Raw genomic sequence first — 19,822 nt, 5'->3', positions numbered from 1 at the left:
TTTTGTCGCCGATTGCACGCTCACAACGGTATTCTGAAAGCAGTACATCGTTGCTCTTATAAAAATTAAAAAAAAACGCAGCCGTGTGCACAGGCTAGACCACTGACCTTTTCTTTTTCTGGAAAAAGTTATCAGCATTGTTGTTCTAACGTCTACCGTACGTCATCATTATTTTTGTGGCGATATCTTAATATAGTTCCTGTACAAATAAAGCCTATGATTTCGAATGCCAAAATCTAAAAAAATGAAATTTATCTAGCGTAGAGAAGGACTCAAGGAACAAGTTGTTGAAGTCAAAGAATTGCTTTGAGTGTGCGCCTGATCTCTAGCATTAGCTTCTCCCTGTAATCTTCATGTAGGGGGCAACTATGTAATGGATAGCTAATATTTTAACTTTATGTAAGGATAACTATATTTCCGCACTATGAATTCTGAGAGAAAACGCATCGTACCATCCACTCTGCAAGGCAGCTTACAGCGCCCACTGGATCGAAAGCTTAGTGTGCATTAAGTAGGACCTTTTCTGTTTTCGGTGTCGCTAATTCACTTTAGCTGGAGAATGCAGTTATGCTAACGGACTAGAAATGCACACTGTGACCATTTGCCCTAGAACAAAGCTAAATATTGTTTAGATAAGGCTTTGACGCCGCATTCAAACTGCAGTACAAAACATGCCACGGCTACAAGCTGTATCCACTGGTTGAAAATAATATTTTATATCCACTCATGCCGACCGAAAGTAGTCGTTAGCGCCAACATGTGAAAAACGGGTTGGGCGCTGCATGCGCGAAGAGTGCAGCGAACCGGTGCCCGGCTGCTGTTGCAGTTCATACCGACGCTTTCTCACCTCCGAAGAAGAAGAAGAGGGCGGTAAGCGTGAAGGCGGCCGCTGGACTCTTGGAGAAGGACGCGATGAGGTAGGCAGTGCAGATCCCGACCACTGAGAAGGACAGCACCACGGCCAGTATGGCTGCTGGAAGGTGTTGAGCGAAGCTTATTTTCCATATTCAATTTTTCACTTGCTTTTGAACAGTTCAAAACCGCCGAGTTTACTGCTCCGGATAAAAAGTATATACCTCTTTTGCTGAAACCAGTCTAGTTATTGGGCCGTGGTTTCCACGAACAATATTATATCAGAATTGCAAGCGGGTACAATTTCTGCCACAGTTTTTTTTCCTGATTCCTTTTCACGTGAACTTAAAAGTGCACAAGGAAACCTCATGGTTCGTCCCAACGTTTCCACAAGAGTACTTGTCCTCTTGTCCTCAAGGACATAAGTCCTTCTTTCGAAACGTTGGGACGAACCCTGAGGTATTCGCCTCCTTTGTTCACTTCGCGATTATTACGAACCATCTGCCCACCCTCTCTCTACGAAGCAAATTTTAGTACGTTTGTCGTCATTGCTTAACCGAAAATGAGAACATTAAAATGTTCTATACTCAAAAGTTTACTCATATTCGTTACACTGTAGGATAACTTGTGGCCGCAGGTGGATTTCTTACTTGTGTTTGTGCTCTTGAAGCCTAAAGTTTGTGCTCGTTTATTGTTGCAAAGCAGCAGAGAATATAACAAAACCTTTACAATATAATCAGCACAATTAAGAATAATAAACTATGAACTACATATAAGTAACCGCAGAAACATACACATATATACGTAGGGGTACCAAGGAAATGTCTATGTGTGAACTTGTTCTCAATCTCCAGCAAAGCATTGAATGTCAAGTGTTCCTGTACGGCAAGAAATTGGGAATGAGAACAGGCGCATGTAACATTGGCATGTATTACTTTCTTACGAAACCTGACGAACTTCAGTAAACAAGGCCTGATAGCATTATATGCGGCGTTATGGTAGCGAATATAGGGTTTAAAGTCCAAAGAGGTATGGGCAGAGCGTTTCAGATAAATGTAGACCATGTGATGTTATTTAACGGGGACTGACATCCCACACCACATGACTGCATTGCGTTTTGCATCTATCGAAGCGTTGGTTGGGCAGTCGAGCGCCCTAGCCACTGAACCATTGCAGCGAGTTCGACATGTCACATCTTCAAGAGATAAGAAAAACAAGTAAGCAATATATAATTTAGCATCCTCGAAAAAAATGTGACACAATCATTCGAGGAACGCACAGTTGTGCACGTGTTCGGAATACACAACGCGCACCTAACGTGTGCGGGAGGTATGTCTTGAATAAAAGGAACGTTAATTTTTCTGAATTATCTCTTAACCACCTAATTTTCGTTCATGAGCACGTATTTGCTATATCGCGCTTCGGTAATTTGTAGTTAGTAATGTCATGTATTTGATGTCAACATATCAGCATATTATACAGAGCTGGCTTATCAAGAAAATATTGCGCTCGCGCTCAGCTGCCCATCGTTAGGTTGGAGCTGAACAAAAGACGGAAAGAAAACATGGCTTTCCAACGTAAGTTTTCATAAGGCTACATTTGCAGCTCCTTTCTTTCGCTTCAGTTAGATTTGAATGTATAATTCTCATCGTCATTGATTACATTTACCTCTCTTTAAGGTAGATTATCAATGTTGTTCACAATGTGGAGCGACAGGTTGTACTCCCTGGAACTCCGCTCTAAGTTTTGGTGTTTCTTCGCGCTTCCCCCTAAAGCCCAGTAATTAGGGACATGGTCATGCATACCATTTGTCTCGGCTGCTAGGTTATACTGGGTATTGAGCATTACTCCAACAAGGCTCCAGGCTAGCGCATAGATGGAGAGGTCAAAGGCGAGGTTGGCCGCCCACATGAGCGCAGGGGATACACCGGCCATGAGCTGAAGCGCGAGCACGCCGCTGACGCGTTCTGCGCACGGCTGCAGCGCCAGGGGAGCGATGGACACGGCCGCGGCCAAGGGCACGAACACGGCGCGCACGAACATGGGCAGCACGACGGCCAGCGCATCCCTACGGGCCGCCTTGGAGAAGTCCAGCAAGGGACCCACGATGCTCTGGACAAGCAGAGAAGAGAAACTTAGTTAGCAAAGAGTATGCGCCGTTTTTTTCTCGTTTATTTACCCTGAAGGCACATGTGGGCACAAAAAAAGGGGGGGGGGGGGGGGGGAGGGGGCATTACGCAAGGAATACAAAGAAAAATATACAATAGTAGGAGTACATCATAACAAAGGTTTAAGCAGTCAATAATAGGAAATACAATATGCCTGAATTAAAGCATGCAAGCACGGAGTACAAATTACTCAGACTTTCGAAGCAAGGGGGAAAAACACTAAAGCGTCAAGAATGCAAAACAAACCGGTCAAAAAGTAATCTTACACACCTACTCTGTCCCAGTCGCTTTTAGTTGTGGCAGACCGAGAGAGTAAGATGGAGCCTAAGGAGGTACGCCCAGCTCGCCCCCCTTTTGTGTCGCGGGGGGAAGTCGTAAATTAGAGCGGACACTAAAAAAAAAAGCAACAAAAATTACATTGCCCAGCACTAAGAATTGCTTTGGAAGATACAGCCATCGTTAAATTTTTGGACGCACTAATGCATTTTAGCCGAAAACTATTTAATATCTTTGCGAAAAGTGAGCCGGCTTCATGGCTTACTTTTATTTATTTGTTTCATTCTGTTTTTATACATGCTGCTAATTCCAACTAGGATTAAAATGAAAAACAACACAACATATAGTGATGCACTCATGTCACTACTCAAACTTAAAATTCTTCCAAGGAATTTAATTTCTGTAAAGAGAACCTTTCTCCTGACATTTCAACAACTTGTTTACCTTTAAAGAAGCCATAAGGGCTCCACTATACTGCTGATAAGCCCTACAGCCTGGTTACCTTTGGCAAAACAGTAATAGGGTACATTCGCAAGCATTCTTCCCATCGCTGTTCATCTAGTAAGGCCCTGACGCGTATACTGGAAACCACAAGCACGCTGGAGTACCACGGGGCAAAGTATTTCGAATAACCGATAACAGCTCTTGCTAGATAGTATGTTAAGGATTGCTAAATTTCGTACGGCGGTGTGACCATTATTTGTGCAACTGCGCAAACTAAGCCTTTCGCTCAGCCAAGTCCTCTGTATTGCTCAAAATATTTCGCCGCGATGACCACACTACCTACGTTCTCAGCCAAACTTATACGTTCAGATATCTATGCTGGCAAATTTTGTGCATTGCACATCAATCATTTTAGCTGGATTTATGAGACGGTTCCCGCAATGTACCCTACATGTTTTTGAGTTACTTTAACTCGGAAAAATACTTCCATTGGTCCTTCGGACTCTCAACTCAAAGGGACAGTTCAGATAAATAAAGTTGGCCTGCATCGGCAATTACCGCTTTACAATGTAAAATATATTGCTGCCAACTTGATAGGGATAATTTAAAATGAAAAAAAAACAGGGCAAGTTTGACTTACACGTGTCCCTTGCTTTTCGCTTTCTGGTTACTTTAGGTAAAGATGGTACTTCTCCTCAGATAACCTTTAGGTCAGTTGCTTATCACCCGTATCAAGAAGTTGCGCTTTTTATTTCTCGAGATTCCTAGCTGGCTGTTCACTTCGTCTTTTCGAAAACTTTTGCAGCAAATTTATATATGTTCATCACCTAATTCATATTTTAGGTCCGAACACAGGTCTGTACGGACGTCTCATCTTCTTGGTTAGCTTTAGTTGTCGATTCTCAAGGGAAGCTCTTCAGAAGAATGTTTTCAGAACACGTTTAAGGATAGCACTGAAGTGTTTAACTCGCAAATCTGCTGTGCAACACTGTGCAATTTGCGAAATTGTATAGCTGCTTCCTGTATGCTGAGCGCTGAGAAATGTTTTCAGTTTTTCTCTATAGTCCAAATCATATGTTCTGAGCCTGAAGGATGCTAAAAAGCTGTCAATGTGTTTTAGTTGTTTGTACCCCTGTGTACAAAATGTCGCGAACATGCCGGACGTGGATGCATGCAGGACAAAATGTTCAGAATAGATGCGGCCCTTGTTTGTCGAGCTAGGGAGGCATATTGTAATTGGCTCATTGGACGAGTTAAAATTGAAATGCGGATATGATAGCCTAATTATTTTGTTCCAAATTGGGCGAGTCCGCATAAGCGCTGCAGTCAAAATGTCGTAAGTAAATAACTGCATTCACATCATTTGAGTTTAGATCACAACAAGACAACCCGTAACGTAAGGTCAGAATTTCTGCCTCAGCAAAGAGTGCAGGGGAGCTCACCTCTTCTTCCTTGTAGAGGCGCACCTTCATTGCGATGTTGGCGCTCGCATCTCCGGATAGATGGCGGAGCACGGCCGTGTGCATCGCGTTCAAGGCGATAACTCCGCTTAGCACAGCGTTGGGGTTCCACCAGGCCTCAAGCCTAACGGGAGGAGATGCAAAAGCTCACTAGGAACACTATGCAACCGATGGTTGAGTATTGTTTGAAAAATTATGAATTCACTAAGTTCATAATTAGACTTTCTGCATTTAGTAACTAGGTGTTATTTACTTCTATGTCCGTATACTCGTACTCTCATTTGGGCAATGCTTAGAAATGAACATGCATTTGGTAGGTAACCTTGTTAGGTTGCAAAACATAACGCTTTTCCCGGTTTCCAAAAAAAATTCACGAATTCGGTAAGTACTTGTAGGTATGTGATGAACGTACTTACCTTAATGACGTAGAGTCTTCATTGCTAAAAAAATAGAAATGAATTAGGAACTTCATTATCTGAAAATGCTTTACAGTTTAAGCAAGAATGACCTTGGCGCCATGCAAGGATAAATTGCGAGGTTCCGCGCGGCTTACAAATTATTCACCCTAAAATAGAAAACGTACTCGACAGGTAACATACAGTATATGGTCCTTTATGAAGTATGCTTATCTCCTGAATATATTCGGCTATAGTGTAAGCTCCAGAAAACAAATAAAATAATTCCTTTAAATAAGGATCTCGAAACAGAAAGAATACATTTTCACGAAGAAACTGTCAGTCAAGGCGAAAGTGAGCAACGATACAAGTATGCATAATTAGTTAGTTAGATAACTGCATTTTAATAATAAACTTTTAAAGCACCAAATAATGAGTGCGAAGCCGTGGACATGATGATGCTATATCAGTTTATGAAACGAAAAGCAGGCGTTCTTTAAAGCTGTGCAGTGCAAAGAATTACGGAGGTTTTTCCACCCAAAACCACAACGGAGAGCATGGGGCGCTCAGGAAACTCGGAGCAAGTGCAGCGTCCGCTGATTATGTGTTCCAATTGCTCATGCGCCAAATTCTAACTGTCTTCTCAATTGTACCAAGGCATGCACAATACTCGGCAATTTTGTTCTTAAAATTAATGACTCCGCAGCTGACAATGAATATCGTCCTCGGTGCATCAAGCGCCGAAGAAAAAAAAGCTTCGACTTTAAGAGTGTGACGTAAAAACGTTAATATAGAGGTTTTAGCATACCGTGTACCGTGTAACCGTTACCAGAGTACCGGGAGCCCGGCTACTGCCAGTGCACACGCGCTGATTATTCGCTGCGTTGCAGGCGAGTGCGCAGCTGCCGGGTACTTGGCGCCACCTGGCGCCCTCAAGGCCACTGGTGCGAGCACAAGACGGCGCGCGGGCTCCTGGTACTCCGGCGATGACAATGGTAACGCAGTACACGTTCCGTTAAAGGTATCTAAAGGGTCCCGTACGCGGTTCCACATAGCTACGCCGACACCGACACCGCTTCCTCTTTCACAATCACAATCTTTCACAATCATGTGGTAAAAGGCGGCGCCGGAAATACATTTACAGCTTCGCTTTAAGCAAGCCGTAAGAACATGTTCTCGTGGCCAACAGCTAGCGTATCTTAATCGCCGTACAAGCATCAGGTGTTCAATTCCCTATTAATTACCCTCCAATTCACATTGTAATGCAGTTACTTTACTTCAGATGTTTACACACTTGCAAGTCCTATATTTATTAGTCACCTTCCGAAGTTCTAATCACCGATTTTCTATTGTTTAATTACTTTCTTTGTTTCAAAAGAGATACGGTCTAATCTTTCATACCTACTTCGAACTTTCTGTTGGTGCTATTCAGCACGATGCGCTAATTTCGAATTTAGTGAACTCTTCCTTTACCGCACCTATTCAAACAGTTCAGTTTCAAACTGGGGCTTGATATAGTCTATTCTGCGCGATAGTTAATCGATTCTGGACAAGTAATCTCATTTTGTATGTTGCAAAAGCATTGCACTTAAGTTTCGGATTTAGATTTTTCGTCCACCATATGAGGAACCAATTTTAAAGTTCTCAACGTGCGGCGATCACGTCGAGAATTGGGCCCTATGCTCGCCCCGACTCTGCTCAGCAATGCCTTGGCTCTGGCGATCGCGCAGCATTGACACTTGGCTCTCAAGATGCAAGAAACAGCCTTCTGCGAAGAGACGGTGTGCATTCGTCTGATTTTATTTCCGACAGAGCTGAGTGCTCCATTAAGCTCGGACAACTGACAAGTGACCGTCTGTAACCTTCATTTTCGCTGTTGCCCAAAACCTCACTGGTTCTCGATCCTCTGAGGAGGTATGCCGGGCAAGATCTAAGGGAACCTGTGAGAGAAGAAGTGAAGCGCATCGACTTTTCTTTAAGGCGCGCCCGGGTCGAGTTTGCCACTGAACTGCGAAGAAGCCGTAAGCGCTACTGGCAAACAATTGACATTTTTTTTTAGTGATCGCAATGCAGGGCATCAAGGGTTCGCAAAATTTGTGCTCTTTTCCGACATAGTAACGCATAAACCATGTATTCTAGCATTTATTCTTTTATTTTGTGGCTGAATAATTTTATAATTTGTGGTCGTTCGGGCTCATCTCTCCAATTTTGGCAATCAATGATTTTACTTCCTCCTAAGCAATACGTATAATTTTTTTTCTATATGCCCCTAAAAGGAGCGCTCTGTTAGTTGCACTGTGAAGCACTGCAATAAAGCAAGAAGGTTAAATTTTTGCGTGGGTAATTTTTTCAATGCGCAACCCCCCCCCCCCCCCCCCCCCCTATTTATTGCCGCTTTGCCCGCGGCAAACAAGTCATGAATTAGCTATTCGATTATGATGTTTTTTATAATAACTAAGTCCACCATGTCAATGAGTTTGTTTCTGCAAAGGTTTTCGTTTCTGTTTCGAACTGGCCCATTTCTGAGAAATTTTAAAACGCTCGCAACAATTTAAAGTATAAGCATTGATTCCCGCACATCAAAGCCGCACGCACATCTATCAACACGCACAGAACGCTGGATTGATTGAGAGGTTACATTAAAGACTGCCGTAAAAAGTATAGACCCACCGTGCGAAGTAAATAAACATCGCTTTTTGGTCATTATTTGCTTTGGAGGGTCTGTCACCTTAGAGAGAGCTAAGCAACTCCGTTTGCTTTTGCTATGTCTGCTATAGATTGCAATAGGTATGGTTTTTGTAACGAATACGTAAGAGCAATTTGTCCCTGCGGAATGTGTATAAATTCTGCACCCGAGAGACTATCAGACCAACATTTTACTATATTGTTTCAGAATAATATCCATAATGTCCTTAAAACGTATTCATTATTAAATTCGCGTTCAGCCTCCGGATATTTCGGATCGGCTGGAGTAGAAGCCCGAAGATTGGGAATTGCTAGATTGAGAAACTGCTTACTCTTCCTGGCGGAAGACGCTTCCGAACACGAAACTCCTGACGTAGTCGATAAAGTTGCCGGCACAAGGGCTAGCAGCGTCTCCTCGGCCGAAGCGACGCTCACTATTCTGCTCACGGTGCCTTGTGAAACTGGCCGAAGTACTTGCGCACGAAGCCCTCAGATGCGTTGTCAACCTGCAAGGTTTACTTACATTTTGTTCGGACTCCCTTTTAAGATATCACGCCACAGCTGTATCTCCGAAGAGTATTAAGGTGTATTCATTGAGCAGCCACTCATACTTACAACTTCCCATCATATATAAACACAGGCTGGACTGCTGCGTCACCTGATATTCTGTATCACTTTCGCTGTAGCACGCAATGACAGAACGAAACTAGCACGCTTTTATGACCTTCTTGTTTTCCCAGAATTTGTGAAACATTGGTTTCCACTTTATGTTCTTAGTAGCGGTGGCCGGCTATATTCCCTACGTCCATGATGAGGGATGCCGAAATGGACGGCTTCGGCTTAATGTCGTTCTCGCAGCATTTTGATCGTGAACTGGTATCTCAAAGCTCGGCCACATTTTAAAGCGAGAACTTTACTGGCCGCAAACTTGCGATTTCGCCGCGGCGGTGCTCCGAGGAGGCACATGACGTCACAATGAGCGCCTCGCCGCTGAGCCGAACCGGTCTGGCCGGGCCGGCGGCGGCTGGCATACTCGGCGCGAAATAGAGACGTGCTCCAAGTCTCCGCCATTGCGGTCACAGTGCGCCGAAGCCGCCAAATGCGTCGGCGGTCAAGCGCAGTTCGAGTATCGAGGGCCTCGTTTTGGCCGACGTGACGTCGCCGTGCAGGCGCGGGGCGCTCGTTTCGCCGGAGTATAAACCGCACCTTAAAAGAGCCTGCGCTTAACGGCTAACCAACGTATTTGGTGGCGGCATCTATGGGAGCCGCTGAAACCGCCCCCGCACACTAACTGAATAGAAACAAAAAAAACTGCGCCGAGGCTCGGAATCGAAACACGACTTTTGGCGTTTGAGGCGGAGACGCTGCCACTCCGCCACGATGGCCCAACCTTTCGCCATGAATAAAGGCGCATCTAGTGAATTCACTTTTTCGATGCAGAAGTCGCCGCGCTTTCGCTATGTATATCCTGGCCCAGCAGAGCTAGGCCATCAGCAATTTTTTTTTCACCTTCATCGAAATGTCACCGCAGTGTCAAGATTCGACCACGCAAACCAAGTTGAACGTCTTATAGCCATTGCGCAATTGCAGCTGCAGGCACTTTCTTCCTTTAAGCTAAAATCCAGGCTCTGACCGGAGCTGCTTCGAGATGAATCTGTATCAAGTAAGTTGGGAGCCCAAAATATACGATGAAGAATAAATACGATGGCTTATACATCATATGCTGAAAGACCGAAAAGATTTCAGGGCTATCAAAACCAGTTGCGACCACAGTGACTGAAGTGCTCCCATCTGGCACGGCTGGCGCAGAAGTCATACTTTGAATGGTTCGTTTTAGTTGTGCTCTCTGAAAGAAAGGCAGCGGAAGTCACCAAGGTGAGGCTGTCAAAGGGAAATATTACAGGGTAAGGGTGTGCGAGGCGTTTTCGATCGCGCGGTGTACTGCACTTTTTCCTCTCTCAATCATCAGAACACCACATCCATTTAATGCACCCACTACAATCGAGGCTGGTGTGCCCCTGACGTCTACATTGTTCAAGGACACGCTAACACGTTTTGATGACGACGACGATGATGAATTGCAATGGCACAAATTCCGCTTTGGCCAAAGAGCACCATGGCACAAGCTATTTTTTATCTACTCAAGGTCAGAAACCAGTTTGCTAAGCATTTCACCCATAAGAAGACAGGCCGGCGGCATGGAAAAGCTAGTTCCCACTAAGAACACCGCTGGGATTTAACAGTTTGGATCGAACCGTGCAACTCCCGCATAAGGGGTGGAGGCTCAAACCACTGGACCATCGCTACTGTGTGCTTGGGTATTCTCTATCGAGGTCCTGCATACCTCTGGCAGCGGCAGCGGAGAGGCCGACATGCTGTCTTAACCTGCTATGATCTTCTTTCAGATGCCGCCCGATCAACTGCATCGGAGCCCTAACTACTGCGCAGTCTGAGAAGAACTGCAAGTGATCGTCCGTCTGTGTCAACAGCCACATCACTGCCGCTGCGAAGGAAGCGCCAGGGGAATCAAAGCCAAGGCATAAAAAGGAGCGCCCACAAGCCTGCCGTCAATCTGGCAGCTGCAACGGAGAGGCCGACACGCTGTCAAAACTTGATACGAACTTCTTTCAGATGCCGCCTGATCAACTGCTTCTTGGTCCCAACTACTGCGCAGTCTCAGAAGAACCGCAAGTGATCGTCCGTCAACGTCAACAGCCATATCACTGCCGCTGTGACGGAAGCGTCAGGAAAACCAAAGCCAAGGCTTAAAAAGGAGCGCCCACAAGCCTGCCGTCATTCTGGCAGCGGCAATGAAGAGGCCGACAAGCTGTCTAAAGCTGCTACGAACTACTTTCAGATGCTGTCTGGTCAACTGCTTCGGAGCCCCAAGTACAGCTTAGTCTCAGAAGAACCGCAATTGATCGTCCGTCAACGTCAACAGCCATATCACTGCCGCTGTGACGGAAGCGCCAGGGGAACCAAAGCCAAGGCCTAAAAAGGAGCGCCCGCAAGCCTGCCGTCATTCTGGCAGTGGCAACGGAGAGGCCGACACGCTGTCTAAACCTGCTACGAACTTCTTTCAGATGCCGCCTGATCAATTGCTTCGGAGCCCCAAGTACAGCTTAGTCTCAGAAGAACCGCAAGCGATTGTCCGTCTGCGTCAATAGCCACATCACTGCTGCTGTGACGGAAGCGCCAGGGGAACCAAAGCCAAGGCATAAAAAGCACCGCCCACAAGACTACCGTTATTCCAGCAGCGGCAGCTGAGAGGCACCCGCCACGGTGGCTCAGTGGTTAGGGCGCTCGACTACTGATCCGGAGTTCCCGGGTTCGAAACCGCCCGCGGCTGCGTTTATATGGAGGAAAAACGCTAAGGCGCCCGTGTGCTGTGCGATGTAAGTACATGTTAAAGATCCCCAGGTGGTCGAAATTATTCCGGAGCCCTCCACTACGGCACCTCTTCATTTCTTCTTCCACTCCCTCCCTTATCCCTTCCCTTCCGGCGCGGTTCAGGTGTCCAACGATATATGATACAGAGACTGCGCCCTTTCGTTTCCCCCAAAACCAATTATTATTATTATTAGCTGAGAGGCCGACACGCTGTCTAAACCGGCTACGAACATCTTGCAGGTTGTTTGTTTCCACTTGTTGTCTTATGCAGCAGACACTCATGTTAGCCTAGTCTGCTGCTGCTGCCTCCACGCTGCTTTTTCTGTATTTTTTAATTCCAGAAGTGTGCCATGAGGCATAAGTTGAAAAGAGGAAAGGGGGAAGGAATACACGGGATTGAAAGTTATAAGAAGGAGTGAAGACTCGTTGCGCTGAGGGAGTCGAAGAGGTTGCTGATGAAACGGTTGTTCATAGTCCACTTCACGTAGTCACTTTCATGGTTCCACCGCAGGCCCACCTCCCTGAGGAGCCGTTTTCTTATAGCAGCCGTCGCTGGGCACGTCCACAACAAGTGCCGCAGATCACAAATGTCCGGTGCAGCGCTACAGTGAGGGAACCTGTTAGGTGCTGGCAAACCTTTGGCACGCCACCGATGACGGACAGATGGTGTCAGAGCCACCCCTGTCAGAATCCGGCGCACGGATACCTCCTCCTGCCGAGTAAGACTACGACGGAGAGGGTGCGAACACGGAGGAATCAGAGCGCGTGTTAGAGCGCGAAACATGGGTCAGGAACGGATCGAGGGGAAGGTGGCGGATCGTCTGATGTATGAAGATCAGTCATAAGATCCGCTTGAATGTTATGTGGATCCTTTGCATGGGCGCGAATGTAGTGTATGCGCACAGGATATGGATGCTTTGCGCAGAGCAGATGAATGGATTGTGAAATCTGGAATGCCCGTCGAACAGCCTTAAGCTGTTTAAGGACGGCGCGGGAGGCGGTGTAAATATGAACTGTATTGAATGTTGGAACGAGCGGAAGGGAATCAATGACATTATAAATGGCTTGAAGTTCCAATGCCAGGGGAGTGCACGTATCCGCAGTATACGTCGCGCGAGAGTCGAGATACGGATGAACTATACACAGCAATAACTCTATTCTGTGCAGAATGTGATGCATCCGTATATAATATGCACCCTTCGGGCAGATACGTTGCTGATACCGACGGCGAAACAGTGTGGCGATTGTCAGTGAGCTGGTAATATGACCACGGAGGAAGTGTCTTTCAACGATGAAGTTGGAGAGATTGTTTTCTAGCTCTATTTGCCAGCCGTTGGTCGATGAGTTCACAGAGTGTATTACGTTGGGCGAACTCCTGTAGCACAGGTATGGGTGTTAAACGAGGCAGATATGTTATGCCGCGCATAGCCTCACGATTGATAGCTTCACGGGATTCCCACTGTCTGTGGGTGAGACGTTGAAATTGTGCCTGATATACTATCCGTGGCTGAGGGATAGAGCGCACAAGCTGGCCGGTCGTATGCGCACGTGCGCCACCAGAGCGCATAGCTATGTGACGAATCAGACCTAGAGCAGTGTGAGCCGATTTACGGGTGGCTGAAAGCCACGGGGTGCCAGTCCCACATGTATGGAGGAGAAGACCAAGAATACGAACAGTTTCTACCTGAGGAATCGGAGAATTATGTACAGAAAACATTAAAAAGGGAGCTTTCCATAAGCCGGCTTTATTTTTAATGCGAATGAAACATGATTTAGTAGGAGAGAGTGTTAGACCCAGAGGTGGGATTCGAGATGTCAATACATCCAGCGCGTGCTGAAGGACCGACTGATGAATAGATGCATCTAGATGACAGCACCACAAGGTTATATCATCGGCATACGCAAGCGCACGGATACAAGGAATGGTCTCTATAGGGCTGGAACAAGAGGAATTAAAGCAACATTATATAATGTGGGGGCGAGAATGGAGCCCTGCGGCACTCCTCTATTGGAAGTGAAGTTACCAAACGGCTTTTCGTGGACTCGCATGCTGAAGGTTCGATTTGCTAAAAACACGTGAATTGAGAGGAGGAACCGGTGAGGGAGACCAAGAATTTGAAGAGAGGCAAGAATGACAGAGTGAAGGATGTTATCATATGCCTTTGTTATGTCTGTGGCGATTACGATTCGTACATGGTGACTCTGCGGAAAGTGGTCAAGCACGTCAGCAGCCTAAGTAGCAAGACCGTCCTCCGTTATAATTTGTGGGCGGAAACCAATTTGGGAATCTGGGTAACAGTCATGGGATTCCAGCCACCACGACAAGCGTGCGGCTAGAATGTTTTCTTAAAGCTTGCAGATGGTAGGCGTAAGGAAAATTGGACGAAGGACCAAGAGAGATGCTGGAAGCTGACCGGACTTGGGTATTGGAACCACAATGGAATGCTTCCAGTCTCCCGGCATGATGCCAGAAAGCCACACTTCGTTAAAAGTATCAAAGAGGGTTTGCAAAGCCCTCCCTTCCAAGTTACGGAATAAGAAGTTGGGTATGCCGTCGTGCCCGGGAGCAGTAGTAGTTTTTAAACGTTCAATGGAGGCCAGCAGCTCTGCCGTGGTGAGGTCAGAAGTAATCCCATCGGAGGGCTTTGTAACCGATATGTCAGGTGGAGACGTAGCTGTGCAGTCATGGTTTGGAAAAAATTGACGGGCCGCTTGTTGTGCAAATGTGCCCTCATCCACATTTAGCGCAAGGCGAATGCTCTCTGTGTAATCTGCAACCTGAGAAGGGCACTCCATAAGTGAAACACTCTCCAAAGATCTCGATTGCCCTGCGTAGAGGACAGGCGGGCACACCATGCAGCCCAGCGTTGCCTGCCTAGCCGCTTTGCATAGCGCCGCGCCCGTGCGGTAGCGCGGTGAAGAGTAGGAAGAGCCGATGGGTCATCGTGGTGACGAGTAGCGTAAAGATCCACCTGAGGAAGAAGCCCACAGATTCAAGAGATGTATGTCCGGGTTTGGGTCGTTTTCATTTACAGTAGTGGTAACAGTGTGAGTAGCGAGAACAGCAGAGAGAGTAGACAGTGCTGAAAAGGGGTTGAATGTAGATAAATGATTGTCTGCGCGTAGAGTCCCATGATGTTATTCGTACAGTGAGGCGTATTTTATGTAGGCGCGTAGGCTTAAGGGAGATCAAAATAGGCCTGTGATCGCTACCCCAAGTATCAGAATCAAGAGCCCGACGAGGGTTACCGGGGCTTAACCACCAAGTCAAATCAGGTGAATACGGGGCCCGTCGTGGGCGGGTAGAAGTATTCGGATGGTTTAAAAGTTGAAAGGAATGATCCGAAAAGCTCCCTTGGATGTGTGCGTCCCTTGAGGCATCCGATGGGTATCCCCTCGCAGTGTGTGCGCCGCTAAAGTCACCACCAATTAGAATAGGGATACCCCAGTTGGTAGAACGTAGAAAACGAACCCATCCCAGATTAGGAGATGCGGAGCCAAGAGGACTATAAAAAGAAACTAGAACAAGGGGAGTGTGTGCAAGTTTTACGAGAAGGGCGACAACCTCTTGACGTGTATTGCACCACCGGGAAATGTCGAGCGGTGTGTGCGGAACTAAATTGCGAATATAAATAGCAGATTTACCTGGGCTGAATGACGAGGTGGTGCAACGGCGATCAGGGATAGAGAGTGAATGGTATGCGCAGAAACCTGAAAGGCGTGGAAGTGAATTATGCTCTTGCAGTAGGAACGCCAATGCCTTTAGCATTCCGTCGCGAAGGCGGATGTTCACTTCAGAGGCCTTATTAGAGAATCCTCGACAGTTCCACTACACCACCATAGATGATTATGCGCTATCCATGACGAGGACAAAGAGCTTCCACGATGAGGGATGTCACCTGCATCATCAGCGCTAATATCTTATCCACTGTCGGGGTAGTCACAGCTAACAGGTGGTCGTCACTTGATTGTGGCCCAGTGCTTACTCGAGGTGATTCATCTGATAATTGCTCCCGATTTATTAGAATTCTTCGAGAGGATTGAAAACGACGCTCTTCCCGGCGCTGGGTGAGTTCGTCTAATCGGCGGCGAGCCTCCGCGATTGCATTGTCTAAAGCTGTGTCTTCATCTGTGGTATCAACATGTGATGGATGCACTGGACGTTTTGGCGTACCATTTGATCCGGGAAGGTGAGCCACTTGTGCGTATGCACGCTGGTGAGGAGACGTTTGGTGAGCAGCGGGCTCAGATGAAGGAACTTCAGGGAAGTCGTTGTCGTCATATGCGTGAGCTGCAAAGCGATTACTTGTAGGAACATCCATTTTTGCAGGTGACTTGTGAAACTTCTTCGCTTGCTTCTTCTTTGGACAAGCGGGGGAGCGAACGTCATGGTCCGGGGATTTCCACAGGGCACAAGGAACTGTTGTTTCCCTCATGTCGGCCACAGCTGCTGGATTAGGGCAGGTATTTTGCATATGTCCTTCTTTTTGGCAGTGATAACAAAAATATACGACGAGGTCGGAAGGGCTGTGGTTTGACGATCGCACCGTAGTAGGTAACGTATTTCGGGAGAGTTAAGGGCCTTGCAGGATGAGCAGGTATGAGCCCCGGCGCCCCATAGGCCGTGCTTGCAGTACTACGTGAGTTGAGCAGCGAATGGTTGCGCGCACTTTCTTGGGAGGGCTCATGCTGTCGACATGATAAACCATGCAGCGGAGGGTGTCAGGACCAGATGCAAAATATATTTGCACCGGGACATGCTTGCTGTCATCCAGGGGGATCCGCGTAACTGCGCACATTTTCTGAGCGTCCATCCAGTTTACCGTGATGGTGTTCGATGGGCAATGGAGGATAAGCCCGCAGTAGTTCGAAGAGCCAAGAGCGTGGTCAATTGTGGCTTGAACATTATGGCAGGGATGGCAATCATATCGAAACGCAATGTCGGCTTGATAGTAACGCAGAACGAGTTCGCAGCAGGTGGCAGAGAGGCTTGACTCACGGAAGGCATCTGTGGAGGTGGCAGGCGCTCAGACGCTGGTGATGGCCCTTGGAGGCAATACTGAACCGGCGCGAAGGGAACAGTTTCTTGAGAGAGTGTCACGGGCATGGAGGCGGCGGAGCAGTCCATGTCACAGGCCAAAGTCGTAGCATCGGAAGACGGCGCAGGCTGGAGGCCCGGAGGCGCTGACGATTGCGTGGATGTCGAGGCTGCGTCAGGTGGCAACACAGCGGGCATCCGCGTAGCTGTCGTCGACAACGCAGAATCCATGCAGACGCGTAGCGCGGCCTCGCTCGGCTGCGCCGAGCTAAGCCTAGCTTGCCCGTGAGGGTTCCGGCTGGGTTTTCTCACTTGAGAATGTGCCCACCTTGCCGGGAATTTCTCGGCAGGGGCGTCGTCAGCATTCGGTCTCACGGAGGGCACTGTCCGACCCACGCCACGCGAGAAGACAGCGAAAAGCGAAAACACAGAGCTAGAAGCAGACACGTACCACCAACTAGGTCTTCGTCTTCTTCACTCCCTTCGTCTTCGTCTTTTCTGTATTTTTTATGTCCGAAGTGCTCTTAGTTGTTGTCTGTTGTCCTTTTTTTTCTGTACAGATAACTGTGTTTTAAGTTGCAATGGGCCATCTCGATGATACAACCTGTGCGAAATGCATCGGAGACAGGTCATCTGATACTCGGCAAATGGCGTGCTGTGAATATTTAAACCTTTTTTATTTGGGTTCTTGCTCTGGAGCCTCAAGGAAAACTTTTAAATTGAATGAAGAGGACTACAAGAAATTGTGGAAATATACAGAGCAACATAAGTCTGAGCCAAAATTTTTCCTATCCCAAAGGTGCTGAAGATACTTCTGTCGCTGCTCTGCTTCTCGAGATGAATAGAAAGCTTGACGTGCTCTTACCCTTAAAAAAGATGGTTCAGGACCTGGAAGCATCGGTCAAGGTTATGTCTGACAAATACGACGCAGTCCTTGGTGATGTAACCAGGCATGAAGTCGAGAATGAATATGTCACCGCTAAGGTTTCAAAGCTTAAAAAAAACAGTCAGCTCTGGTGCCGAACTACAGCGCACATCCTCTTCAGTAAATAACATCTAGTATCAGAGAAGAACAATTAACCTTGAAGTTCATGGTCTTAAGCACGTTCAAGATGCATGCCTGCTTACCGAAATTTATGCTATTGCATCCAAACTCAAGCTGGACATGCTGAGTGATCAGTGTGTTTCGGCAATACAACAGACGGCCAGCTAAAGCGGATAACACGTTTTGCAAACCAGTCGGCTCGAGATAAGTGGTTAGAGAAAAGAAAACTGCTCCGGATTCTTCAATTTGGCCCACATGTGATGGAAAGCTTGACAGCGTAAAACAGGACTCTACTTAGGAAGGCTAAGGAATGGGCGATAGCGAATGACTTCCGCTTTGTCTGGCACTGCGGTGGCAAGATCTTTATTAGGAAGGAAGAAGGAGATAGTGCTCGCGTGGTAAATAATGAACCTGATCCGAACAGTCTGAAATGACGGGTCAATCATGTCATCAGTTCACCATGTCAAGTGCTGATTGGGTATCGCCTACGGAATTACTTGACTACATCGGTTCGCAGTACCGTCTTTTCACTAAATGTTTTAATTTAAACTCTCAGTCTGTTCGAAGCAAACATAATGAGCTAGGTTTGTTCTTAGGAAGCCTTAATTCTGAGTTTTAACTTTTGTCTTGATTTCGATTGATTGATTGATTTAACTTTGATTTCGTTATGTTATCTGAGACATGGTACAACCGCAGTTCTCATTTTCGGCATCTACCTGGCTATCAGTATTTCAAGCAATTCAGGACTACCTCTCTCGGTGGTGGTGTTAGCTCACTTCTTCGTAATGATATTAATGTCGACTACATCGAAGAATTCTCCTGTGTCACAGATGATTACGAAGTTCTATCCTTTCTCAACGGCATAAGTGTCTACTCGGTGTGTTATCGTCCACCAGGTGGCAATACCTTACGTTTCTTTTGGTTCCTCGATAATGTCATCACAAGTTTCTGCGTATAAGTATGACGTCATTTGGAGTGTTGATAATGATCTTCTAGCTGATACTCGCCTAACCCGGGATTTTCATATCTTGCTTCAGTCGCATGGTTGCTGAAGCTTTATCTCCGTCCTAGCACGAGTAACCCATGCCGCATGCACTTGCCTAGATTTGTTTATCACCGATGTTTCAACGGCCTTCACAAAGGCTGGCGTTCTTTCCATTATCCTGAGCGACCATATGCCAGTTTTCTTCTGTCTTGACGGATGCACAAAAATAAAAGGTAGCGTCTTTTCCGCAGCCCAGTGATTACACCAAACCGTCTGGAAACGTTTCGCAGAGAGATTCAGTTACTTGACTGGCGTAATGTATATGCCACTTACCACATAGTGTGCCGAATCGGCATATTATGAATTTCTGCGTATTTTCAGCACGTGTTACCAAGAAAATTTTCCTCTGCGAACTAAACGCAAGCAATCTTCGCACATTCGCAAACCGTGTATCACTGATTACCTATTTCACAAAATAAAGCTTGAAAACATGCTCTGTAACAAGTTTGTGAAGTCGCATAATATAACCGATCTACACATAATTAAACGCTACCGTAACAAGTTAATAAAGGAGATTCGGAAAGCCAGGACTTTTTATGAATATGAATAATTCATGTATTGAAATAATGATAGTCGCAAAACTTTGAAAAACTAAATAATATGCTAAATCGAGTGTCGCCGTCACATGCAAGAACTAAGAGTTTTAAAGATGGCATTACTATACCGGAAGAGATCCTTCCCGATTATTTCAATAATTATATTATTAGTGCAGCTGGTATATGTGCAAACAGTAATGCCGAAAGTTACGTTCTGGTTAGGTGCTCCGATAGTATTTTCTTATCTCCTAATACAGAAACTGAGCTAGTCCATTTATTTTCTGAGTTACGTAATACCACGTCCCGTGACATTGATAACATACAGATTACACTTGTCAAGCATGACTTATATACTATAGCACTCGTTTTAGCATATCTTTACAACCTCTGTCTGGCATCTGGGGTATTTCCCGCCAATATTCAGAAAGCTAAATTACTTCCATTGTTTAAAAAGGCAATAAAACAGTGATATCTAATTACAGACCCAT

General features: G+C 46.4%; 1 pseudogene; it reads right to left on the bottom strand.

Moving 5' to 3' along the window:
- Window positions 1-827: 827 nt before the first annotated feature.
- Window positions 828-19,822, bottom strand: part of LOC144123896 (uncharacterized) — a 121,250-nt pseudogene continuing 102,255 nt past the window's right edge.

The sequence above is a fragment of the Amblyomma americanum genome, chromosome 3 (assembly GCF_052857255.1).
Source record: "Amblyomma americanum isolate KBUSLIRL-KWMA chromosome 3, ASM5285725v1, whole genome shotgun sequence".
NCBI classification, from domain to species: domain Eukaryota; kingdom Metazoa; phylum Arthropoda; class Arachnida; order Ixodida; family Ixodidae; genus Amblyomma; species Amblyomma americanum.
Note: the sequence above shows the minus strand (reverse complement) of the source record. Positions and strands in the feature narration are given on the sequence as shown.